This window comes from Canis lupus, chromosome 12 (genome assembly GCF_048164855.1).
Source record: "Canis lupus baileyi chromosome 12, mCanLup2.hap1, whole genome shotgun sequence".
Lineage (NCBI taxonomy): Eukaryota > Metazoa > Chordata > Mammalia > Carnivora > Canidae > Canis > Canis lupus.
In genome coordinates this window covers 18,693,070-18,720,681 of record NC_132849.1, presented here as the reverse complement: position 1 = coordinate 18,720,681, position 27,612 = coordinate 18,693,070, and the positions used below count along the sequence as shown (strand labels likewise).

General features: G+C 35.3%; 1 protein-coding gene and 1 long non-coding RNA gene across 10 annotated transcripts in view; one reads left to right on the top strand and one right to left on the bottom strand.

Annotated features, from left to right (window-relative positions):
- The window catches only part of LRRTM4 (leucine rich repeat transmembrane neuronal 4), a 708,453-nt gene that overhangs the window by 183,100 nt on the left and 497,741 nt on the right, over positions 1-27,612 (top strand). The gene's annotated exons all lie outside the window — the stretch shown is intronic.
- Positions 1-27,612, bottom strand: part of LOC140601267 (uncharacterized) — a 113,951-nt gene that overhangs the window by 48,728 nt on the left and 37,611 nt on the right. For all 7 annotated transcript variants that reach the window (XR_012004291.1, XR_012004293.1, XR_012004295.1 and 4 more), the window contains exon 3: positions 83-187. This is a non-coding gene — a long non-coding RNA (uncharacterized lncRNA). The remainder of the gene's footprint in view (positions 1-82; positions 188-27,612) is intronic.

Here is a 27,612-nt window from a genome sequence, read left to right as displayed (position 1 = left end):
ACAGCCTGAATGTTCTCTGACTCAGAGGTATTTTATGAGGTTGTGTGATATGCACTGTTAAATTTCCTCCCTATACTCTTACCAAGTAACTTTTTTTTTTAATCTTCTTTTACTTTGAAATGTAGATCATGCTCCCTGGGCAAGGTCCGTATTTTTATTCTATTAAGCAACTTGTAGTGTCAAATGCCTGAAAAGAATATTGAAATCATGAGTTAGGGAGAGCAAATTAAAATTATTTCTGATGCTCAAGAACTGATAAATCAAGAGAATACAAACATAGTGGCACTATAAATTCTTTTATTTCTATATTGATTTGAATTCTTGGCTCATAATTCCATCCTTACCAATTCTTCCCCAAATGTAAGCACTCCTCATTTTTCTCATGTGATAATGAAAGTGTTTAAAAGATCAACAATCTGTGTAGAATTTTATTGTGGTTAATTTCAACATTTAAGTATATATCTGATTCCCTCGGTATGAGTTAATTTAGTGTTATTTCAACATTTAAGTATATATCTGATTTCTTGGGTATGAATACCTAACCTTTAGTAAGGTCTTAGGATATGCAGTATACCATATTTATTAGATTGTGAAGTTGTGTTATCTTCACAGCAGTCTTACATGGTAGATTCTTTATTATTCCAATTTTATAATTGAAGGTACTAACTTAGAACGGCTCTTTCCTCCAATATCTATGAGTCTGTGAATTGTAGACTTACACTCTCTGACTCCAAAGCCACATTCTTAACCACTGTTGTATATTACCACCTGTAACAAGGTATGGCTGAGGGTCTATATTTAAAATACAGATTTTTAGTAAAAACAGATGCATACTAGGTTATATAACAAGAATAAAGGTTACTTTGTGACCTCTTTCCTCTTGAGATTTCTTAAAAATCTATCAGAATGTGGTGCATCACATTTCTTAGGATTGTTTTTTTATGCTAGCATTTCTTTAAATCTATATAAACTTATAGTCAGAATATAGATTTATGGCATTTAAGTGTTTGTCCACTTTTTTGTTACAGTTATCAACGTGTATCATTTCAGTTAGGAAATGAAGCGACATTTATTAGAGAGAATAAAATCAAGTGTGAGGGTTAAAAGTACATGAGCTTCTGATGACAGGAAGGTTTCCTCTGCTTAGGAGGTGAGCCTATATTTCTCCTTTAATAGTCACACCATCCTCAGCCTTTGAGACACCATCTAGTCTCTATACATCTGCCTCTGATCCATCTTACATTGGGAAAGAAAAGACAATATAATATAGTGGGAGTTTTTAAGAAGTCTGAAAACTTTAGTAATGAGTTATGTGGTCTTGACCACTTACACTTCAAGAGTCTCACTTTTCTTATTTCTTTTTTTTTTTTTTTTTAGATTTTATTTGTTTACTTATTTGAGAGAGAAAGAGAGCACACATGTGCATGCACAATGGAGCAAGGGGAGGAGCTGAGGGGGAGGAAGACTCTGTAATGAGAGGGAGCCCAAGCAAGGCTGGATCAGACAATCCTGAGATCATGACCTGAAGCTAAACCAAGAATCAGTTGCTTAACTGACTGAGCCACCCAGGTGCCCCTCATTTTCCTTATTTTGAATTTAGAGCACTAATGCATGCATTGCTAATAGACAAGACTTATCTAGTTATTCATTTAGAAAATATTTATTTAACATTTGCTACATGACCATGATGCTCTTATGGAATTGTATGGGGAAGATGGGTACTAAACAAGTAAATAAATACATAATACACTATCACATAGAGATAATTTCTTTTAATAAAATAAAACAGGGGGAAAGGAGTATAAGGAGTAATGGGGAAGCAGGAAACTTTAGATTATGATTGACAGGGAAGAGCTTCCTGAGAAGTTGGCATTTGAATAAGGTATATATAGAGTAATGGAGCAAACCATGGCTTTCTGAATTGTGAAGTGCCATGTTAATATTTGAGTTTGCTATTTTAAGTTTCTTCAAATTTATTTAGTGTGAGTCTCAAAGGAGGGCACCTGGCCAATCCTGAAATAATGGGATAGGTGAAACAGAGAACCCTGATAGGGTACACAATGCCTATCAAAAACTTCTAGGTCATGCAGGGCTCTTGGATACCTGTAAATAGTTTTTGTGTACATGATATCTCTTTGATTAGGTGAATAATTGGACACTTAGAAGTTGATACCACAATTAAATTTTGTCATGCCAAACTGTTTCACAAAAACCATTTCAAGGCCATGTCTTATTATATTGTAACTATTCTTTATATGGTTACATAAGGAATATAAATGGATATATGAAATGTCCTGGCAGTCACAGAAGCTTTCTATGTCTTTCCCTTAAGAAGATTGGTGACTAAAAAGTAAGACTGTGTTTAAATAATATGAACTTCAATTATGACCATAATGATACATAGCATTCATCTTTGACCTAGATGTAAAAGTAAAGCTTCTGTAAGAGGGTTTATTTGGTCTAGTCCAATAACTGTAAAATTCTCTTAAGTTTTATAGCAGAGAAAGTAGAGGTACCAGCCTTAGTTACAACCATAATCAGGGACTGATCATGAGAAAATCTTGGCTGTCTCACTGTACAAAAGTCAGTGACCTCTATAACCTCTAACATACTAACGGTAGAAAGAAAAATTATATGTACATATTTATTTATTAAACTGTTAATTTTAGGAAAGGGAAATACATAAAAATAAATATTTAAAGTATTTTGTGGAAAGTAATTTGAAAAAAAACTCATCAGAGTATTTTAATCTATCTTAAATAAATTGTAGGAAAAAGTTATATATCTTTTAAAGATTTATTTACTTTTTATTTTAGAGAGGGACTAAGAGTAAGGTACAGTACTGGACTTGGGGCTGGATCTCACAACACTGAGATCATGATCTGAGCCAAAATGAAGCGTCCGACACTTTATGAACTGAGCTATCCAGGTGTCCCAAGAAAAAGTTATAATTTTGATTAAAAATTCATTTATAAACAAACTGTTGAAAGTTCAAAGTTCTCATGAGGCGTGGTGAGGGAGTATCTTTTTTTTCTCTTTTTTAAAGAAATAATTTTGTTAAAGAACAATAAAGTCACTAGAATAAAGGTCAACAGATTATGACCTGGCGACCAAATCTGGCCCACTTCCTGTTTCTGTAAGTGGAATTTTATTGGAACTCAATCACACACACCCATCCATGTATGTATTGTCTAAAGCTGCTATTTCACTGTACCAGTCAGGTTGAGCAGCTGTGACAGAGATTATATTGTTCACGAAGTCTAAAATATTTACTGTGTGCTCCATTGCAAAAAAAGTTTGCTGATCTCACACGAAACCTTAATCTGTTGAGTGCAAAGACTATTAAACATGACAAATTAACAAGGGATACTTCTGAAGAAACCCTAAATGACTTGTATCTGAAAACTCCTGACTGAAGTAGAGATGACAAATTCAGTTTTGATAGGTCTGTCAAGGGGGCTATGGACCTATTCACTATGTTCTGGGATACTAGGTCAGTAAGTGCCTCTTTATGCCTGTGAATGAAATGTACTAAGCATTACAGCATAGGGTGCTTCACATGAAGTGTTTCATTGCAGTACATTGCTCAACCTTACAAAATCACGTGACCAAAGTACTGTTTCATTCCTATTTTAAGAGAAAAAATGGGAGTTTAGAACATTTAAGACCAAATAATTAGTAAATGTCAGAATTTGTGTAAAGATCCAAATTTGCTAGACCTCAAAATCCATTGTTTTAGTCCTCTGTATATACTAAAACAATATTGTCTCTAATGAAATATATTTTATCCATTATTTTTTAACATTACATAATTAAATGCATGAATAGACTCACATATAAGCATGTTCAACCTTAATAAAAAGTAGATACCTACTACAAAATAGCTAGTATCTTTATCTATGTCAGGGATGGAAAATGAAAAATTCAAACAAATATTTGAATTATTAACTTGAAATATTGTGGAAACACACAGAGTGGGAAGAAGGAGGTTGTTGGTTTTTTTAAAAGATTTTATTTATTTATTCATGAGAGACATACAGAGAGAAGCAGAAACATAGGCAGAGGGAGAAACGGGCTCCCCACAGAGAGTCCAATGGGGGACTCAATCCCAGGACCCTGGGATCATGCCCTGAGCCAAAGGCAGATGCTCAACCACTGAGCCACTCAGGTGCCCCAAAGAAGGAGTTTCTACTGAGAAAGTATTTGAAAGATTTCCGAGCAATTTGAGTAACATCAAGAGCTATCTCAACCTTATTAACACTAGAGACTAACAATCCCAATGCTTGATTTAATCAAAGCTTAAATTATAAGAATTGTGAGAATAAGACTAATTTGGGTGAATTTATTCATTCACTCAAAATATGATTTTTGAATACCTGCTATGACCTAGACGACAGGGATTTAGTTATATTCAAAATAGACATAAACTCCTGTCACCATCAAGCTTAAACTCCAGGAATAATGATTGATAAATAAAATCTATTTTATTTACAAGTAATAAATAGAATAAGTAGATGATTTGTGTTGGATACAGGAACACATTTCAAAAATATATAGGAAAATAGAGATATGGGGCAAGGTGAAGTTTCAAATGAATTAATAAAGATGGGCCTTCCTGACTAGGTATAATTTCAGCAAATGCTTGCAGAAGATGAGTATGTGGATATGGAGATATGTGGTATTTGAGCATTGAAGACATATAGAAAATCAATGCAAAGGCCCTGAGGCAGGAGCTTAGAGGATCATCTAGAAGAACCCAGCCTGACTGAAGCTAACTGAACAAGGGGCAGGGTAGGTAGAGTGGGGGTCATAGAATCAATATAGGGACCAGACTGCTCAGGTCCTTGTAGCTGCTGCAGGGCAATCATTTTTTATGTGAAGTGGGAAATGATTTGGAGGTTTTGATCAAGTATTTTAAGCAGTTTAAACCTGGAAAAATACATCAGAAGTCCCAATGTTGGATCAATTGGTAGATTCTATAACAAAACAGGGTACTACACAATAACCTAGTAAATATAAGCTATTAAGAAAAAAAAGTAATATATTACCAGTATCTGTAAGAATGTAGAGCCAATAAGAAGGGGAGTAAAAGAAGCTAAAAAAAGAGCTAATAAGACAGTATAAATGAGAGAGTATTATAATTACAAACTAACATTTCCTAAATAATTGTTATATGCCAAGCACTCTACTAGTATTTTAAATATATTATTGGTCAAAACTCATGTACAAGATAATTATTATTAACAGAGAAAGACTATTACCCTATCCTTGATTAAACATAGCTTTATCTCTATTAGAGCATCATCCTACAAGAAAGATGGACAAAACCAGAGGATAAAGATAAATATACTATGGAGAATTATAACTGTACTCAACCAAAATTAAAATGTGAATAACTAGAATTGTGAATAATTAGAACTATATAATGTAGGTATACATTACAATACATTACAAAAGCTAGTAACTGTTACATTATGCAAACAAGTATAAACCCAAGTAAACTTAAAAACAATGTAAAATCAATTTAGGGATGTTGGGGCATTTTAATATTGTTACTGAGGGAAATGTATTCCGAACTATAACCTGACCTTTCTGTAATTGCTCTCTAAGAACAAATGTGATTAACAACGATTCCTTGAAGCTTATTTAAAGACAGAAGTCAGGTAAATTTTGATACATGGTTTCACTAAGGGAAGAAATCCTCATGACCAATTTTTATATCATCACTCTGTACCCATACACCCCTTTGCTAGACCCCTGATAACAGTATCTGTTATTTTATTGTTAAAACTGATCTTAATTAATAAAAAATACATTTACTATTCTTTTATATATTTTTCAGTACATATCTTATATTCAGAGAATTTTCATAGAATAATTTAGTCATATATGTCCATTTATTCTTAAGGGAACTATCCCACAATTCCATATTGTTTTGGCAGAGCTTAACACAAATAATTGAGTTGTCAATTATACTTGCAAAAATCGAGATCTTATCCAATATCAACTTTTATTAAAATCTCTGAGAGTACAAGTAACTATAAGGTAGAGTCAAAACGGGAAAATCTCAGACTTCAAACACCATTCTCCACATCCTCTCTTGCCACATCTAGGTCCAAATTAACATAGGAAGTTCCTAGTAACTTAGAGAAAAGTGATTGATTTGATCCTACAACCTCTCCATTTTTCACTGAGGTTAATAACCCATATGCCCTTTTCCTTCCAGGGACAGCATCCAATATGAGGAGAGAATGGGTTGTGGATATGCTATTTAATTATTTACTGTACATTCTTTATTATAGCATCTTCCCCTCTTCATACCAGAATAGTCCTGGGCCATCATTTCCTCTCATCCCACTGCCCTAGTAATAATGACTGACCCAAGGAAGAACATGTAAACCAAACAGGGCCAATGAACCTTTCCTGGAATTGATATATAAATCCCGAGAGACTGATTTTTTTTCCACTAGCTGTATTGCTAACCCTGTATCATGGAAAGAATCTTGGAGTAAAAGAGAATATTCTCAGCATGAAGAAGAAAACAAACTGACCAAGAGAACCATAGAGGAAAGGAATGAGAGAAAATATACAGTGTTTGAATCCTGAGTTAGATTTCTTGAAGCTGTGCTTTCTTTGCATCTTTATTTTCATACACGAGTTGCATCCTTTCTCTTTCAAATTACATAAGCCATTGTTTAAAAAATGGTTCGTTGCCGTTTTTAAGAGTCCTAATGAAAAAAAAAAACAGAGAAATCTTGAAGGAGTCATACTGCTTTATTTCTATAATGGATAAAGTACCATTTTGATATTTTGACAACATAATCATTTTTTCCCATAATGTAAAAAGCATTTTGATATGTTGGGCTTTGAAATTGATTCCACCATTGAGAAGAATAAAATACATGGAACTTTCTTATATTTTAATTTTTCAAGTAAGTAGTTTTACTGATAGATAGTTTAGAACAGATTTTGTTGACCACAGAGATGAGTGTAAAAGAAAGCAAACAAAAAGCCAAAGCTAGGGACACCTGAGTGGCTCAGCAGTTGAGCATCTGCTTTGACTCAGGGCATGATCCTGGACTCCCGGGATGGAGTCCCACATCAGGCTCCCTGCATGGAGCCTGCTTCTCCCTCTGCCTGTGTCTATGCCTCTCTCTCTCTCTCTGTCTCTCTCTCTCTGTGTGTGTCTCTCATGAATAAATAAATAAAAATCTTAAAAAAAAGCCAAAACTACTAATTTTCCAATTACCTAAGGATAGCCAATATTAAATGTTGTCATATTTAATTTATTTATATATAAAATACAAATATACATACATATACAATAAAAAAGCAGATTGTAAATAATATTTTTAAATGTTTATTTTATTTCACATGTCATAGAAATTTCCTTACATCATTAAAATTCTTTGTAAACAGTCTCAGATGGCAGATTATCAGCTTATTTTTCTTCATTTAGTGTAGGATGAAATTCTTTGGAGGATCAATTCTCTCCCCACTCAACAAGATATAAACAATTAGTAATATTTTAAATATCATTATTTTGATTACAATCAGCACTAATAAATAAAGCATTATTAATTGGATGCATGTCAGCTTATTCTGTGGGTAGTTAGCAAGTCATTTGAACCATGTGGGCACATTGTTAGTAACCAAGTTTAGGGAAGCAAACAATTAAATAAGGATATAATTCCCAAGCTTGTGCTGAATGCCTGGTGTATACTCAGCAAGGGATCTTCCTACCTACAGTCCTGCCCCTTCAGATCAGCCCCCTCTAAGTGACATTTACCAAGTCACATTTCTAAAACACAAATTTGAACCAGTCACTCAGTCACCTAAGGGGCCAACCAAATCAAGTCTTGCTTAGAGGGTATAAGAGCTGGAGTGGTCTGATCCTGCCTTCCTTGCTTTTTGTGCCTGCCCTCCCACAGTCCAGTCAAGCCCAGATCAGGTTCTGTTCTTTCAGTTTCCTGACCGTCCCTTGCCTAAATACATTGATAACTTCTGGTGGAATAGGAATATTTCATTTATTCTTATAATCACAGGGTTATTATATGCTCCTGTAATTCTTCACCCTGGCTAATCAGGCCATCATGGCAAATTCTCTCCATTCTATAGATCCCAAACAAATGCCTACCCCTCCTGTGAAACTTTTCTTTATTTTCTTCTCCACCTCATGCACATGACAGAGGTAAATATCTTCTCCATTTCCCTCCCACAAGCTCCTGTGCATCCTTCTGTGAAGACATCTATGACCCATGCACCATATTTGTTGGCATGCCTGACTCCCTCACTAACCTGAGCCCCTTCAGGCCAAGGACCGTGGTTTGTGCAGCTTTACAGTTTCAATGCAAATTATAGCACAGAGATCCCTGCATGGCTTTTTTCGGGAGTACTCACCATTGTTAAAAATTTATAGTTTTTACTGGTACTTTTTTTTTAATTGCTAGTCACTCCTTCTAGAATGTAACCTCTCTGCGGGTATGATTTTGTTTCTATTGAATTCATGCCAATATACCTCACCTAGAAGGAATCTCAGTCTAGCACATATGAGGTGCTCACTCAAATACCTATTGGATGAAAACTGAAAGCCAGGGAACACGGAAGTCAAGGCGTAATTTTACATGAGCAATTTTCTGCTAAGTTGGGCTGAATTCTGTAAAGCTACACGTAGCCGAATGTATTATAACCAGTCAGTGGAACAGCATGATGCTTCTGTGATGAGTAGGGGGCTATCCTAGGGTTGCTCTTATCCTGAAACAAACTACCTCAGTGCCCTAAACTTGGGAGAAGATGCTCTGTTGATACAAACATTTCAGAGCCCTCTCATCTGAGATTCATGAAATTCTAACAATTCTCTACATTTTCCAAATGAGAAAGCTTAGTATGAAAATACTGAACATTCCAGGTGAAGGTTCCCAGGTAGCTGTTGGACCATTTGGCCACTTGGCTCTCCAGAGATTTCTGCTGGAAGGGATTCTATATCTAGAACATGCATAATGCCTTTTGAGATACCAGGGCTGAAGTATAGAAGCCATTCGTCAGCTTATTTCAATTTATGTGCCTATGTTGCAGCCTGAAATCCCTAAATAGGAATAAATCACCTACCAAGTTATGTGAAGAGTCCTGTATAACTTCTCCCAACGACAGCACTTGTAAACCATAGATCATGGCTCACTGCACTCTCCCCCAGGGCTTCACATTTTGCTTATGAATGTATAATATATTTGGGAAGTTATAGTTTTAGAAACTGTCATTGTAAAGCTCTAATCCTTATATCCTCAAACCGTGGCCTCAAAGTGTTCTGATGGAATAGTTGTAATAAATGAAAGAAAGAGAATGAGAGAGAAGAAAGGAAAGGAGGAAACGAGGCAGAGGACAAAGAAAGGTGACAATACCCCCATTACAGAAATTTCCCTTTTTAAATACACAGTTGTAAAAATGTCAACCCAAACAGCAAGCTTCCAGAGCCTCCATGAAAATCCAGTGAACTCTCTGGCCACCGTCCCACCTGAAGCCGATGGGATGGCTCTGCCTGTGGATCCACGATTTTGTGTAGCTGAGGTTTTGCAGAAAGCTATTATTCAGTTAGATTTAATAGCAACAAGTTTACCCACACCTTTGAGTGCACTTGGACTTTAAATTTCACTTAATCTCAGGTTATATCAAGCAGGCTATGGAGGTAATGGATAAAACCCATTTGCTGAAGTTATAACTTGTATTACGAGAATTAAGAGGTCACCAAGGGGGTAGCACGGTATGTAGTAAGAACTGTAATGCCATGTCTCTTAACACATGGGTTTTGATAAAAGGCAGATAGACATCCTTGTGATGACAGATCCACCAAGTAGCCTGTCTTTCCCTGAGTGTTTTCACTTTCTTTATGATCTGTTTCTTTCCTCTGTGTTGTCTCCAGCTCCTTTTTAGAAACCCCTCCCCTTTTCCCTCCTTCTCACTCTTCTGTTCCTTTGCTCTTCTCATTCTTGCTGATTCTTATTTCTCTTTGTTCTGTATTTTCCCTTTTGCTAATGTGTACTTGTGTATCTCCTTACACCTTCCCCTCTACCCCCCAGGTACTGAAAGCATTTCCAAAGGGAATAAACATACCAATGTTACTGGGCTTCCTGTCTCCCAGAACACATACTGCCAGAGGAGATAGGCCTGCCTGTAATTAATCAAGGGAAAATTAGAAGACAAATGATGAATACATCAGAGCAAATGCTGCAATTATATAGAAGGATGAGGGACCCCTCAACTACTTTCTTCTTTATCCCCACCCACCTGATTTATAACCTAGTCTTCTTCCTTTTACTCTGTTCCCTATAAAGAATTCAATTTACTTTTTCAAATATAAAATGTACCATGACTAAGGAACAGTTTTACATAATAGTCTTTATTATATAGAGCCAAATAGTTCTTCATTGTTATTGATATGTTACTAATTATCTTGGGGAAAAAAAAGAAATCTACACCCACCCAAGATATTGTGATAATGGGGAGCTCTAGTAGCTAAGAGTCTTGAAGGTATATATAAATATACTTTGTATCCTATTCTCAGGTTATTCTTTTTTTTTTTTAGTCTTTTATAACTTCTTATATTTTGTACAGTGTGATTAGGCCCACGGGTTATTTGATTTACACGGTGTTACCCCCTGGTTCTGTAGAATGTAGAAATAGTGTCATATAGTTAGCCTGATTGGTACCTTGCGTCCAGGTATTGAGATGTTCTCTACATTTCACTTAGGAAGAAAATCCTTCCCCTACTGTATTCACCTTAGAGAAGAGAATTACAGATTCAAACACAAAACAGAACAACAAAGATCTATCTTTTGCATAAAACGTGTCTTGCAGCAGAGAGAGCTCAGGCCCAGGGTTTAGGAAACATTTTACATTCTGAAATTAAAACAGGCATGAGGGGGAAATGGAAACTCATTAACCACAATAGTGAAAAAAAAAATTGTCAGACGATAGCCTCAAACCTTTATGAGGTATGCATGACATTTTTGTGACAAGATGGCATCAGAAAAAGGGAAACTAGTCCAGTAGGACAAAACAGTATTTTTCATCTTATTGGCTGGAAATAAGATTAGATTCTATAGATTCCATACAAAGTAGAGATGAGGAAAAGAGTACTTTGATGATAAAAAGGTAAACTATGAGTGGTTCAAACATGATGCCTAGTATTTCTTCTGGTAGGATCAACCCCAGATCAAGCTGATGCACTGCTTAGGAAAGAAACAAAACCAAACCAAACAAAAAACCGTTCACACAATTTTTACCAATACATTATATAAAAAGCTGAAAGCTGCAGAAATAGTTGGTATCACTTCAGAAAGGGTGCCATCAACAAAACAGAGTACATTTCCCAAACCTCAACATGAAAAGAGCCCTCAAAGAAGTGGAGAGAATCCTGTTAGCAAATGGCTCACTGATCATTTCATATCTTTGAGGGGAGACTTGATACTATTTTCACGCTATTTTATTTCCTAATTTCCATGCTGCATTTATGTTTTATGACATCCATACAATCTAATTTTATTTCTCTTCCTTTTGGAGTTCCAGAGCCTTCTATAGTTAAGCAACAATTTGACATCTTTACCTGTTTGGCTCGTATGGGTCTCAAACCCAATTTCCCGAACTGAATTCACATGTATAATCTCCATAACCAGCTCTACCTCCAGTGCAAGTAAAAGTAAAAGTTGCTTTGGCCAGAAGAATTAGAATCATCCTGGTATTTTGTCCTTTGCCAACTGCCCAGCCACTTATTTCTGGCCCCCTAGTAGCAGAGACTGAGACAGAGATTTGGATGAACAAGATATTCCGAACTCATTTTCTGCTTCATGGCTGTTGTGCATGCTGTGGTCTCTGTCCTAAACATTCTTCCCCAGATGAAATTAGTTCTGGATGAAATTCTCATCTTCAGAGGACCCTTTCCTCTTCCTGGACTAGATTTGAGCCTCCATTTATCTGCTATCACTGTACACTTAAGACTTTTTGTAACACTTTTGTCCGAAATATATTTACCGTGTGTGAGCTTAGGTATTTAAGTGTCTGTCTCTTGCAACTTACAAGACCATTAAGCTCCTTGAAAGTAAAAACCGTATCTGCTTTATGTTTGCTACTCCATCTTTCTGCTCCAAAACTCCTTAACACCAGCTAAAATTTCAATAAATATATGTTGAAGGAAAAATCAATAAAGTAAAATGCATGTGGGATAAAAAGACAAAACCAAAAAGATTGCATCCATTTTTATGTAGGCACTATGAAAAACCCATGTTTCCAGCTGAAACTTGTTTAGAGCTGGTTTTAAGCAGTGATGACATACTTTTAAAAAAATCTGTATTCTGTTGGTTAGGTTTTGGTTAGGAAATCTAACCTGAGGACTTTTTCATGAAAGCTAATAAATGTAAGCCTCGTGTCAAATGCAGAACTGAAACAATTTAATAACAACTCCGGTGTCCTTTATTCAAGGGAAGACAATCCCTGATTGGGGGAGCATAGTGCCTCATAAGCAGTGAAGCAGTCTTCCTGAGGGATTTCGGGCAAAAGTGACTTTTATAGCAAGGAAACTGGGCATGATTCCTAGGAGGTTGGGGATTTCTGTAAAAGGCCAGCAAGTCTTATTTTCTAGGGTAAGTTAAGGTCTTATTTTCTAGGGTAAGGTAGCTAATGCTCAGTTGCAGGATTATCATTGGGATCTTGAGTAATTAATTAGGTTTCTTCAACCAGTGTCTCCCATAAGTGCAGGCTAACTTAGGTGTAGATTTGTGATGTGTACTGGGCCACTAGGGCAGCCTCCATCTGTAGGCCCTAATATACAAATTAACATCATCACTAGTAATTATAATAAGTACTAATATTTTTGAGCGATTACTATTATTCACATATTTCTCAAAGCACTTCATATATATTAACTTCTTTAATCTTTATATAAACTAGAACTATTATTTTCCCAAATTCATGTTTGAAGAAATTGAGACACAGTGAGGTTAAACAACTGCCCAGGTCATACACCTAATAATGGTGAAGCTGAGGATGGCTTTTCCTGCTATGCATGCTCTCATTTGGGACGCCCAAAGTGTAAAGTTTAAAAGGATGTGGACTCTAATCAGAAAGATGCCATTTGAATTGTAGTTCTGACAATTTATTAGATGTGTGATCCTAAGCAGGTCATTTACCTCTCCAAATCTTTTTCTTTATCAATGAAATGGAGATAATAATTAAGCATCTACCTTCCAGGGTAGCATTTGGGGAAACAATGCCTTTCAGTTAGGAAATACTTAAATAATGGTAACTATTGTCATTGTCATCATGATTATGTGTTTATTTGCAAGCAACAGAAAATGTCAATTAAACTGGCATAAGCAATAAAGAGAAATGGTTGGCTCATGCAACTGAGAGGCATCTAGGCAAGGTTAGAACAGTATAGACCAGGATTTAGGACTTTCCCAACTCTGTCTGCAGTAGCAGCTTTATGTAAAGTCTAGATCCCTTCATGATCTCACCATGGTACAGGCAATTATGAGGGTGCTGGCCTATTTCTGGTTTAGAGTGCGATATTTCTCTTCCAACCACCAAACACATTCTGTGGAAAGAAGTTCTCGGATTGACTCTGTTCAGAATAACTTTGGATAGGAAGCAAAGCAGGCAGGATATTGCCATGAGACAATTGCAGAGAACTGGGCTACTGCTCACTGGGGCCAGACAAGTAGAACAGAGGATGGTGTGTGAAAATCCAAACTCTCCCCAGAAGCCAGTGCCACCCAAACCTTGTGACTTCAGCACATGGAAAATGGGTAGTTCTCTCAAGGAACTTCCGATGCTATTGAAAGACAATGATGTTGGATGGACAACCAATGAATTTTCACTAAAAATTATTACTATTATAGTGTTTCTGTTATTAATACAAATACCTATGTAACAGATATTGGATGCCAGCATTTCTAGTTTACACAACTGGTTATCAGTAACAAACCATTTGTCTGAGAGAGAGAAGGAGAGATCACATAGTCCCAAAATGCCAACTCTCAATCTTAGACCTTTTCTGGCATGTGAATACCAAAACCAGATGGATTTTAAAAATTGTTTGCGGACTCTAGATATTTTACTTTTTAAACTAATTTTGACATGTGTTTGATGAAGCTGTCTTATTAATATTAGGATATGTGAAGGTTATTTTTACCCTAGAACTAGGTATGTGTTCCTGGCAGAGGCAGTCTCCTCCAAAGCAATACCAAATGCTTATTTTTATCATATACTACAGAATTTGTATGAATCCACTTTCTCTTCCCATTGAATTCAGAAATGTGCCAACATTTGGGAAAGTGTCTACTGAATCAACTGTTAAACCTACCCTATCATGTAGTGAAAGCAGAATCATTTTTAGTTTGACTATGATACAGGATCACATCTTAAAATATTGAAAGTTTATTCTCAACTGGTTAGAGGACCCCGATGCTTAGTAAATGTTCTTAATGTCAATTTATTTTACTTAAAGAAGTATATTTGGTTCACATAAGAGAAATGGTAAGGTACCGCCATAGTGGAGTTTATTTGGAGGTTGTTCATATATAAGGGGAATTGTACTTAACCCTCACCTACTCATCACCTCCCACCTGTCAGAAAAATTGAGAGCCTTCTTTGTAAATTTGAAGGGCAATGCTTTTGTAAACCAAAAGCCTAAATTCAAATGTTACCTCTATCAATTCTATCTGCGTGTGTGACTTTGCTTTACCTTGATTACCCTTGAAACTCAATTTCTCTATCTGTAATGGGGAGACATTAATTTTTAAAAAGAAAAAAAAACGTTTCCCTCCTACATCTCAGAATTTCATATCTTAAATTTTAATTTGAAATAATCAAATTTAGTCCTCTCAGGAGAATGTAGAAAATAGTTCTATTGAATTTACAAAAAAAAAAAAAAAAAGCTATGTAACAACAGAGGATTTGTTTCATGTTTACAACTGTTAGGTCAAATGCTCATACTGAAAGTCTCTTATTCTTCCCAGAATTAATACCTTTTTTTGAAATCTCAAAAAATTCTAAATTTATTCTTTGCATGACGATCTTTCTTTAAAAATAAAAAGCATCGCTCCTCCCTTGCTAATGTTAAATTCACACATTAAATTTTGGCATAGTTAAAAATATCTATCTAATGAATATAAAATATGAGGACTTTTTTTCCCCCAGTTTGGTCTCGTCTCACATCAAGTCATAGTTACAAATTTATTTTTCCTTTCTTCATTCAGCCAACACTTATTTAGAACCTACTGTGGGCTAGAATCAGGCCTATGCTGGGCGAGTTAAAACACTTCAATTTAGATTTTGTAATGTCTCCTGTGGGGGAGGCCTCTGCACTTACTGAACTAACAACTGCCTTTTGGTTATGTAAGACTGATTTAGAAGAGAAAATACTCTCATTTATATACCTAAGCTTTCCAATAAAAAGCAAGCTGTAAAATTGATTTCCACTGCACACACACACACATAGACTAAAACATTTTACCAATAAAATCTACCTCCTGTTTCTCTAGTCCTGTAACTTCAGTATGCAGAGGGGAATCTGTGCAGGCATGCAAGAGAAAAATGTTTTTCTGTTCTTTTATCAAAGAATCTGAAGACAGATTGAAATGCATCAGTTTCTAGTAACCAGCAGATGGTGCTTTTAGTAATAAATGTGTAAGAGGTTACTTGAATATCCTCTCTGTAGGTTTTTTTTTTTTTTAATAAAACTAACAAAAAATGAGGCAAGGTAATATTTTGCCATGACATGAAACTTTTTTTATTGTTATTAATGTGTGTACTTACAAAGCTCAGCACAATTTTGCCAATTTCCCTGTCAGGTATCAATCAAATAATGAGAGAGATGAAATATCAAAGAAGCTGAAGTTAATATATAAGCTGGTGGTTTATTTAAATGCTATATGCTTTTATAGCTGGAGTAATTTAACTGCCAGCATAGTACCAATTGCAAAGGCAAGGGGCCCCTGGGTGGTATAATCAGTTAAGCATCTGACTCTTGGTTCAGTTTAGGTCTTAATCCTAAGATTTCACCACCTAAGGGTGGTGAAATCAAGCCCAACATGGGGCTCTGGGCTCAGCAAGGAGTCTGCTAAAGTTTCTCTCTCCCTCTCCCTTTGCCTCTCCATGTTCTCCCTCTCTGAAATAAATAAATAACTCTTAAGGCAAATAAAATCATATGCATATGCATATGCATAGTTGTAACTCTTGCTGCTTTGGTAACACATTTTTACGTGTGTATAATGTTGTGCCCAAGATTGCGAATCCGAGAAACCACCAAGGAGCCCACACAGATGCAAGCGCATGCAGGTTTATTAACAAGTTGGAGCTTGAGTCCAAGTATACCCAACACAGAAGAGCAGGGACTTGGACCCCAAGGTTAAGGGGTGTAGCAGTTTTATCGGGCCCAGTGGCCAATGAGATTGTAACACACACAGAAAGTTGCGTAGTCATGTCGGTCCACACACAGGTGGCCAAGTGAATTACAATTTACCCTATAGTGACTGTTTGAACTAGTCTATCACTCTGGTCAGAATTGGCACGCAGGTTTGGCGGGCAAAAGGCGGGGTTTACATTCTTTGGTGGTTAGGGGTTCCGCATTCCTATATGAGCCGGTTTCCAGTAAGGGGGTGCTCAGTGGCTTGACTAGGGTGGGGGAGTGCCTTAAGCAATAAGCAGGTCATGTGGGGATTATACATGAGATGTAGCACAAAATGGAGTTAGTCCTGCTCTGCTTGTCCAGGGGTAGGGGATTTTTGTTAAATTCCTTGGGTCCCACATATAATATTTTTAAAAATAAAAATTAAAAATTTTAAATGACTTAGGTAAAATTACCATGAAGGTGAGATTCTTGATCTTTGGTAACAACTATATTAGCATTTGCTCTTGGCATGTTTTATTTGGACTCTTTCTTTGGCTCTGGACTTCATCTCTCTATATCAACTTTATTGTATTATGTTCTTCAAGTTGGCCACCTCAAATGTTTTTTAGATGGAAATAGATTTTAAATAAATAGTTACAAAACACGAGATAGTATATAGCTTTTAATATTGTAGTAGTAATTTCAAGTATGTTGTTCAATGAGATAAGAAAGGAAAAACACATTTGATTTTTGTGGAAGAATCGTGCAGATAACATTTTAAGTCACCACAATGAGGACACCACAACACATATCTTTTATAATAGCATAAATATATACCATCTCCTCCATAGCCAGTGTCTTTTAGGTGGGAAATTAAGGGTGTTGGTGAGACCACCCTACAAGTCTCTTTTACCAGCTGAAATAAGGGAAAATGCAATTTTTAAAAATTATTATTGTATTTGTCCTTTAGTCCCTTGTTAAAGTGCCTTCTGCCCATGTGTAGTGGTCACTTTATCTCTCATTTTTGAACGAGCATGAATAGACTTAGTTGATCTGACATCAATAAAGAAAAGGGAGAGGAGAGCCCTAGGGTTATATACTGTCTGGGAAAGCTCAGAAAATAGCCCAGTGAGATAATGGAAGGTAAATGGAGAGCTCAAAGCTACTGGGACACTCACCCCTGAATGAGTCCACAGTGAGAACATGGCCACCTCTATTTTAAAGAAATAAATTGCACTCGAGTATACAAAGGGAATCTGATTCTTAGGTTGCATAATGGGGAGGGGAGCTTTCAACAGTATAAGTGATAGCAAAGTTTAAAATACTAAAAACATTTTTGTTTACCCTAATTTACTCTGTTCTATATATTTCATTTAAGATTTGGAGAAATGCTTTTGAAAATAGTTGTTTTATACCCTATTCACTTAACCAAATTAGACATTTTTTCAAATTCAATATTAGATTTTTTCTTTTAATATGTATAATCATGAATATAGTCTTTGGAGTTGCTATGGATGAATATAAAAACACCAGTCACATTAATTTCCCTATAGCTTTAAATTCACACAATTCCCAGTAAATAGAAATGTATATATATACATATATATAGTAGTTTCCCCCTCCCCTAAAGTCCCAAATATCAACACAGAGATCTCTTTACTGAAGACGCACCATTCTAGTCGTGTTTTTTTTTTTTTTTGTATCCTATATTAGCCCTGCTTTCAGCTTAATAGAAAGGTGTCAGTATCTGTGGCTTGACATTTAAAAATGAGGAGTTAACTTCCAAAAACATGGATTTTTTTTTCTTATTGATAACTTTGATTAGGCTCCATAGACATAAATTATTCCATCTGAACAACACTTAGGGATAGTCACTTGCCAACAGTTACCTCTGTGATGTTTTCCAAGGACATACCTACTCTGAGAAGCAAGGATACAGTAAGTCAGAATAACGTCATGTACCTCATGATGGGATGTACTGAGAATGGCTTGACATCACTTCTGTCCTGTTCTTACCCAAAAATCCATAACTTCAATCTAGTCATCAGAAGATATCAGATAAACCCAAACTGGAGGACATTCTATAAAATAACTGACCAGTATTCATCAAAGTCATCAAAGTCATGATAGAAGAAAGCCTGAGGAATTATTATAGATTGGAGGATCCTGAGGAAATATAACAAGTAAAAGCACTGTGGGATGCTAGATTGGATTCTAGACCTGAAAAGTAGATTAGTGGGAGAACTGGCAAAATTCATATAGTGACTGTTACATGAGTTTAAAATATTTTATCAATGTAATTTCCTAGTTTCTATCATTGTTCTGTGGTTTTATAAGCTGTTAACAGTAGAGGTCTCTGGGTGAAAGTATAACGGAACTCTGCACTATTTTTGCAATTGTTCTGTAGATCTCACGTTTCAAAATTTAGAAAAATTTAGACAAATGGGCAGAAAGGTATCTAAATAATACATAGCACTCAGAATTGTATGGAATTTCATCAGATTTACCTTAGCTCTCAAAGTATTTATTTTTAGAAATCTTTATTATATCAGTCTAGCTTCAAATAAGAGTCTTTGTGGGGGGGGAGGGGTGGAAAGGAGAAAGCCTGTCATCCATAAGAAATTACCTATTCTAGAATTATAATTATTACTATAGTATTAAAGGAAATAGTATATATTACATAAATGAATTGGCACAGCCTGTTCCTTTACGCAAATTAGATAAACTATCTGACTTCAAGCCAAAATGATATTAAGTAAGGAGATTATTAGATTTGGGCTCTATCCCTTGAAAAGAGTAGTTATATTTTCCAGGTGTCATTTTCATTTTCAGCCAAAGGGCAATATGATCTGAAGCACTTCTATGGAAATTTTGGGTCTGTGTTTCCTTTCCCATTATATTTATAAGTCTATCAATGTTTAGAGTTTCCTGTGTGTCTCCATATTAGTTACATGTAACAATTTAACCATATGCCATTTATGCTAACTTAACCATATAAACCTGCTTTAAATAAAACTGAGTTTCAGGAATTTAAAGGAAAATGCTAATTTGAAGAGGAAAGCAATGATACACTAATTTTATATCTTCTGAGCATTAAAATCCTCCATTTGAGTCTTCGTTAACAGCATCACCAACCTTTGATAAGTCCATGTTTTTTGATAGTTCTTTGATGATTTTCTGTTTTTGTTTTTTCAATAGGCAGTATGCAGTCAGTGGCTTTAAGTTTTATTTATGTGGAGAATAAAAATAAACCAATAAGTCAAATGCATTTATTAAGAGTCAAAAAAAAAATTGCCTTCCAGGCTTCTGCTAGCCACCACCTCAGCAGTGTACTGGCTGAATTAACTGGTGGTTTACTGATTTTATGGGAACATGAAGTAGTATTCTCTAATTTTAGGAATATTATTTGATACCTAAATGAAGAAAATGCATAAGGAAAAAATATACAATATCTCTTTAAAGCGTGGGACAGTCTTACAAATACAAAATATAGTGAAAAATATTATATTAATTGGGAGATAACATAATTTACTATAGACCTATATAAAAAAGTTGGTGGAAAAAAAAAAAAAAAAGTTGGTGAGCTGCAGCCCAGGTGGCCCAGTGGTTTAGCACTGCCTTCAGCCCAGGGCCTGATCCTGGGACTCTGGATCAAGTTACACGTTAGGCTCCCTGCATGGAGCCTGCTTCTTCCTCTGCCTGTGTCTCTGTGTGTGTCTTTCATTAATAAATAAATAAAATCTTAAAAAAAAAAAAAGAAAAGAAAAAAGTTGATAAGTATTCACAGGAATAAAGTAAGAAAAATCTAAAAGAGAGAGGAAGGAATACCTAAAAAGAAGACATTGAACAATACAGAAATGTTTATTTTAATGCCTATTAGAAAAATAGTGGTGTAAAAAAAATAATGCTTTATAACTAGAGGATAAATACCAAAACTGATTACTTTGATCATTTTGTATATTTTGTGATTAATTATGAAATGGCAGAAAATTGCAAAGCTGATTATCATTGTTAATGTTTTATATTATAAATTTTATTTTATTTTATTTTTTTTAAGATTTTATTTATTTATTCATGAGAGACACAGAGAGAAAGAGAGGCAGAGACACAGGCAGAGGGAGAAACAGGCTCCATGCAGGGAGCCTGACATGGGACTCGATCCCAGGTCTCCAGGATCACGCCCTGGGCTGAAGGCAGCGCTAAACCGCTGAGCTACCCGGGCTGCTTCTATATTATAAGTTTTAAACTACTAGCTAGCTCCCTTGGTATGGAACATGTGCATTACAATTATAAATTGTTTTACTTTGTTTTTGCTTCATTTTTTCATGAAAATATTCTAAACTAGAGAAGGGTCTTAAATGTGATTCTAAATGTGTATATAATATATTCTCTTGCCTACTTGTACAGTGACTTACTTATCTCCTGTAATTTGGTTTCTTAGGTTGGTTTTATTTTTCAATATTAGAAATAGAGCTGGGATCAACATTGCTGTTAACATTTGCCAAAGTGAAAATATTTTTTGGCCCTAAAAGCAGAATGGCTAAGTAGGCACAATTTTGAGATTTTTGGTTCTTGTTGTCATATTGCCCTCCAGAAAGATAATAGCAATTTATATTTCTACCTCAAGTATGCGAGAATATTTGCTTTGCCAAACGCTTGCCAATTGTGTAGAGACATTTAAAAAACCAAAATCTATGCCACTTTCATTGCTGGAAACTAACATTTCACTGTTTCAACTTGCATTAAAAAAATTTAAATAAAAATTTTAAAAAAATACAATTGACATGGAACATCTTTTCAAGTGTTAACTGGTAGATTATTTTTGTAATTCCCTATTCAAACTCTTAGACTATCTTATTTCTAACCTTTACTGAGCACTTCCTATGCATTATGTTCTTGATAGCCACTCTCCACTCTGCTTGGAAGATCCTGTAAATTCCTATTTACAAATCAGAAATTGAAATTTAACCATGTAACTTGCTCCAAATTAAAAAACAAAAAACAGAAAACAAGTTATAAGAATCCAGAAGCACTGTGCCTCTGTTAAAAAGAGAAAGAGAGAGAGAGATCTCCCAGGACAAGATAATCGCACACAAGTTGATTTTATTCTGATAAGATTGCTAGCAACAGGAGAGATAGAACAGATCAAGTATGATAAACCAGTTCTGCTGAAACAAAAGTTAGGAGAGGTTTTAACAGGCTAGGGAGGATCATATGTCATATGTTTGCTAATTGGCCTTAATGTAAAGGAAAAGCAAACTTTCTACTCTCTTCACAGCAGGAAGTAATTTTACAATTTGTAGTAAGTCTCTCAGCAAAGTTAGGCTCCTACCCTCCCGCAGAAACTAGTAGATTGGAGCGCTATCTTCCTTGATGATTACATTACAGAGATCTAGTTCTCAGGGTCTTAAGGAGGACAGTTCTGGCTTATAAATTCTGGCAAGAGGCTTTGGGTAGAGAAAAAATTCACATTTCCACTGCCCTTACAATTCAACTGCTCTCGGAAAAAGGAATTAGGGGTGTAGAGTCAGAAAGCAGCTTGTCTAAAGTTTAGTCAACCTGCAGGGAACTTTAAAGTGTTCTTGGTCACTCACAATGATCTTTGATATTCAAAGAAATTAACTCTGTGTTAGTCATATTCCAAATGATTTTCAACAACTATATCTCACTTTACAATTTAGTAAATTTTATGGCACTAGAAATATCTATTTGTTATAGAAAAATGAAAAAACAATGAAGTATAGCAGGAAAACTTTATTTAGACTAGTTATTTCTATGTTATGCAAATAAGTTACCTACTAACAATGTATTTTAAACATTTTTTAATAATGACATTCTATAATATCATTCTAAACCTATATCTGACACTTCATCAGGTTTTTATAATTTAAGCAAATCACCACTATTTCACATAGATGGTTTTCAACCTAATGAAAATGTGCACATGACATAGATTATTCCAGGAAAAATGGTTTATGTTTACATATGTTGTTATTATTGTCATTTTACGCTACACAATATTTTTTAGGTTCTTTGCATTTAATCCTCTCAAGAGCTCTAAGAGGATAGTACTATTTTCTCTATATTTGATCTGTATATTTTGGATAAGAAAACTTAATCACCGTGATAGTAAGATATTCCCTCAGGGTCACACAGCTAGTAAATGATCCTACAGAATAACTTTTAATTAGTAAACCTGTCAAGCATAGAGTATATAATGTTAAGTGAAGAAAAACTGATTGAAAAGCAATAAGTATGCTATGATCCTATCCTTAGAAAACTGGCATAGATATATGTATAAAATATGTAAAAGACTATAAACCAAAATTTTAACAGTACTTACCTCTATTTGCTAGATTTTATTTTGTTAATTAATGTTTGAGCATGGATTGCATTTATAATGTATATAACAAATATTTATCTTATAAAGTTATGATTGATAAAACTTTGTTTATTGAACATTAAGCACAGCAAAATGTAAAATAATCTAACAAAATGTACCTAGAAGATGAAAAATACTATAATTATAGAGACCTTCTATTATATTTCCTATATTTGAACATTCAAGAAAATGAAATAAAAATCTAGATGCTTTGAATATTATAAATAAGCTTGATTTAAAATATGTATGGCATTTGTTCACTACAATCACATGAAATATATACATGCTCTAAAACCTACCTCTTTGGCCATATAATATATTATAAATCACATTATCAACTATTTATTTATTTATTTACTTACTTATTTATTTATTTATTTTAAAGATTTTACTTATTTATTCATTGAGAGACACAGAGAGAGAGAGGCAGAGACACAGGCCGCGGGAGGAGCAGGCCCCATGCAGGAAGCCCGATGTGGGACTCGATCTCGGGACTCCAGGATCATGCCCTGGGCCAAAGGCCGGCACCAATCGGCTGAGCCACCCAGGAATCCCCCATTATCAACAATTTAGAGATAGCAATGGAACTCTGGTTAAAATTGATGACTATCACTACAATCCTCACTACAATGTTTTTGTTTTTCCTTTTACTACATACTTCTACAATAAAACAATAAGAGATTTTTGTTCAAAGGGGAATGTAATAATACATTAAGATACTCTGATTTTGAGTGGAGTATGGTTTCTCAAGGAATTTGGATGTTACTACATAACCTATGATGAATCATTGACATTTAGGAGTATTTTTTTTTTTTTTTTTTTTTATTCAAAGAAAAGTGCTTTGGCTCAATTTCAAGAGGAACATTTTCAACAGCAGATGGGATGAAACAAAGTGGAGGAGAGATTGGAAGCAAAAGTACCACACAGATGAGCAGGATAGCAAAAGATGAACAAGAAGGATATTCTGTGTTAGTCTTTAAAGATAAAAAGGAACATAGGACAGCAAGGATGCTTGTCGATGCCAGGATGAAGGGAAAAATTAGAGAAGGGTATCATAGCTACAGTTCCCATGTGGCTGTTTTGTTCATTGAAGGTGGGTTTTGATATAAGCAGTCTGACAAATCTACCTCTATGATATTATATTTTCTTAATGAGAGAGGAAATAAAACAACCTAAGCGATGCATACTTTTTGTATAAATTTATTTACCTTAATTTTAGTCATGTAACATTGTCTTTCCCAAGAGCTTTCTTCTTCATTTTCAAGCACTCTGATCAAAGAAGAGTTGTTGGTACTAACTCATTTGACCTTATTCATTGATTTCAACATGAACTTGATGTTCTCTCTTAAAATTGTATGATTATAAAAGGACTATATCAGATCTTTATTTTGGTTTTAAGTTATATGGATTGGAATTTGTTTTTTGTTTTTTTGTTTTCAGGATTAGATGATAAATTTACTCAGATAAAATTTTAGAAAGGACCTAAGGTTTAAGGATCGAAGCATGTGTGTGTGTATGTTGTGTGTTTTAAGAACCACATAGGTAATTATGCAGAGCTAAAATAGCTGAAATATAGGTTCAATAAACCGTAGTGAAATAAGAGGTTATTTATATATTATCTAACAAATACTTACATTGAGAATCGTTTTTGTCTTCAAAATAGATTTTTAAGGTGAGGTTAAAAGTGGATAATTGAAGCTCTGCATACTAATCTGAAATCTAGTAATGTCACCAAAATAAAATCACATTTACATAATTGGTTTGACACCTTGTTGATGTAATTGAATGGGATTGAATAATAGCATTTAAAAAAATAAATAATAGCATTTTTCACTGATTAAAACAATCACAGTCCAGAACAGACTAAAATGCAACATAAGCAGATGAATTGTACATCATTTGGAGGATTTAAATGACATCTAATTAACACTGAGGAATTATATACTTCTGTAGAGTAGAATATGGTATTGAGAAATAAATGGGAGGGATACCTGGATGGCTCAGCGGTTGCGTGTCTGCCTTCCACCCAGGGCATGATCCTGGGGTCCCAGGATTGAGTCTCAGATAGGGCTCCCTGCATGGAGCCTGCTTTTCTTTCTGCCTGTCTCTACCTCTCTCTCTCTCTGTGTCTCTCATGAATAAATAAATAAAATCTTAAAAAGAGAGAGAAATAAATGGGAGAATTTCATATTAATGACAGGGATATGTGGGCAGTGAAATGGATTGAAATCAGATAATTTTTAAAAGAAGCATCACATGTTTCAATAATTTGGGTGTCCCAGGTGAGGATTTAGGGTATAGGCAGATGTTATGGGATGATAAGAAGGCAAAATATATTGTGTCTGCTAATTACTTGTGGAATAATAAAGAGAAAAAAATTAGAATCCAATGTCCCCTACATGGATTGCCTCATATCTATTTAGAATGGCCAGTGTGGGTTACCTGGGTGGCTCATTGTTTGATATTGCCTTTGCCTCAGGGCGTGATCCTGGAGTCCTAGGATGGAGTCCTGTATGGGGCTCACTGAAGGAAGACTTTTTCCTCCGTCTGTGTTTCTGCCTTTCTCTGTGTGTCTCTCATGAATAAATAAATAAAATCTTAAAAAAAAAAAAAAAAAAAAAAAGAATAGCCAGGGAAAGAGTAACACAAAACTTACCTATGTTTCTACTGACAACTCAGTATTTTGTGAGACTTTGTTCTAATTTTTAGTCTATCTTCATTTTCTGCCAAAGCTAGAATTCTCAACAGCCTTGTGTCTTTTGGAATTCTTTTTTTTTTTTTTTTTTTAAGTTTGTGTCTAGCCTATGCCTTAGCTTACAACCAATCTGTTCTTCCCTTCCCTAAGTGCTGGTGCTTTCCTGTTCACTCTTCTTGCTATGTTGGTAGCCCACTACGGCCTTTCAACTAAGCTTCACGCTTGTCACCATCTACCCAACCAATATATAATACAGTCTTTGACATACGCCATCCACTATGTTAAACACTTTACAATTAGTAACGCATTTGCTTGTCAAAACAACCTTATGAGGGAGGCAGGTAGTAATGTAGCTGCCTGCACTTTGAGCAAACTGAGGACTTGAAATGTGCTCAATTTCCTATAGCCAGTAAGCAGAATTCAATCCTAATTTTTCTGATTCCAGAGATTATGCTTTTAACCTAAGGACTCTTGTTTGTTTTCACATCAGCACTCACCCCTTAGATGCTCTAAATAGAGTAATTCCTTGTGAACTCCACATTTCATTTATATTATTTTTTGTAGTCTTCAGGAAATGGGACAGTTTCAGTAAATGCAAAAATGATATACAGAGAACATTTTTTTAAAGGGCCAGTCATTTTGCGTTTGTCAGATTTCTGCCTTATACTCTAATATGTTAATTCACGTTAAGCACTGTTTCATAGTTGCATTTGAATTCAACTCAATTTTTACAAACAAAAGAAAACCCTCAGCATCCTCAAGTAGCTTGAGGATATTCTATAGTAGCAATATTTTCAAACACCTACTTAACAACAAAAAGTGAACTTTGTAGTCCAAGGCTTAAGTTCATACTGAAAATGAAACTCATGAATTATGAGAGAGATTTAAATATATCAAATATATTATCACATTCTGACTTTGAGAATAAGAATCTATTATAGGTCAAATGACAGGCTAAACATAAATACATATATATACATATATACATATATATACACACACATACATATGTAATATATGCACACACACTATATACACACACACATATATACACAAACATATATAGTGTGTATGCACTTGTATTGCATACATATATGGCCATCTTTGTGTTGTGCCCAAGATTGCGAATCTGAGAAACCACCAAGGAGCCAACACCGATGCAAGTACACGAGGGTTTATTGACAAGCTCGAGCTTGGGTCCAAGTGTACCCAACACAATGGAGCAGGGACTGGGACCCGGAGGTGGGTTCCAGCTTAGTTTTATGGGCTGGTCTAGGGGACCTCCAGAAGGGGTAGAGGAATTTCTCAAGTTCTGTTTACATTCTGATATGGGGCTTTCAAGGGCATTAAGCTCTGTTCTCATTCTGATATGGGGCTTTCTAGGGCAATAAGCTGTCCCCCGCCCCCCCCAACTGAGGTAAGGTAAAGTTCAGCTCTTATTCACAGGGGCCTGAGATGGCTGTACTTGTGCTAACGCTGAACTTAAGGTGCAATGGCCTTAATTTTCTCAGCCTCCACATTTGGTATTCCCAATACTGCAAAGCTTATTATTATTTAAAAAAATAATCTTCACGGTCATGATCTGGTACAGGTATCAACATACTGGTTGTAGTTGTCTGATGTCCTTTCCTGTAGCAGCTGCTGGGCTCTTATATTGAGAGCAGCCTTTGCTGCCACATCGGACAGTAGTCTTATGACAGATGTTCTATACTTGATCGAAGGAGCACAGATGAAAATAACAGTTTCTCCATGCTTGTGAGACCACAGTTGAAAATGAGCAGTTGTCTCCCTTCCAGACAACTGCTATTAAACTCATAGAACCTTGAAATACTTTGGAGCCTGTCCTACACTAGAATGAGGCCCCCATATTTCTTGAGGCAGGCTAGTTCCATACTACTAAAACACAAGAAGGGGCCAAATTCCTTTTCTGAAAATTATTTACAAAAGCAGGAAGGTACCAGAATTGACCTGTGGGTCCTAACTGTCCATCCCTGCCCTACGGTATTATTTTAATATTGGCGTAACCTTCCATGATATGGGTATGGTATGGTTTACTTAAGCCTTTTGCTCCCAAGGTATTCTGTATGTTTTCAGCCTTTTGTTATTGAAAAACCTACAATGCCAAGAATTCCACTGCAGGCAGTCTTCTCAGTG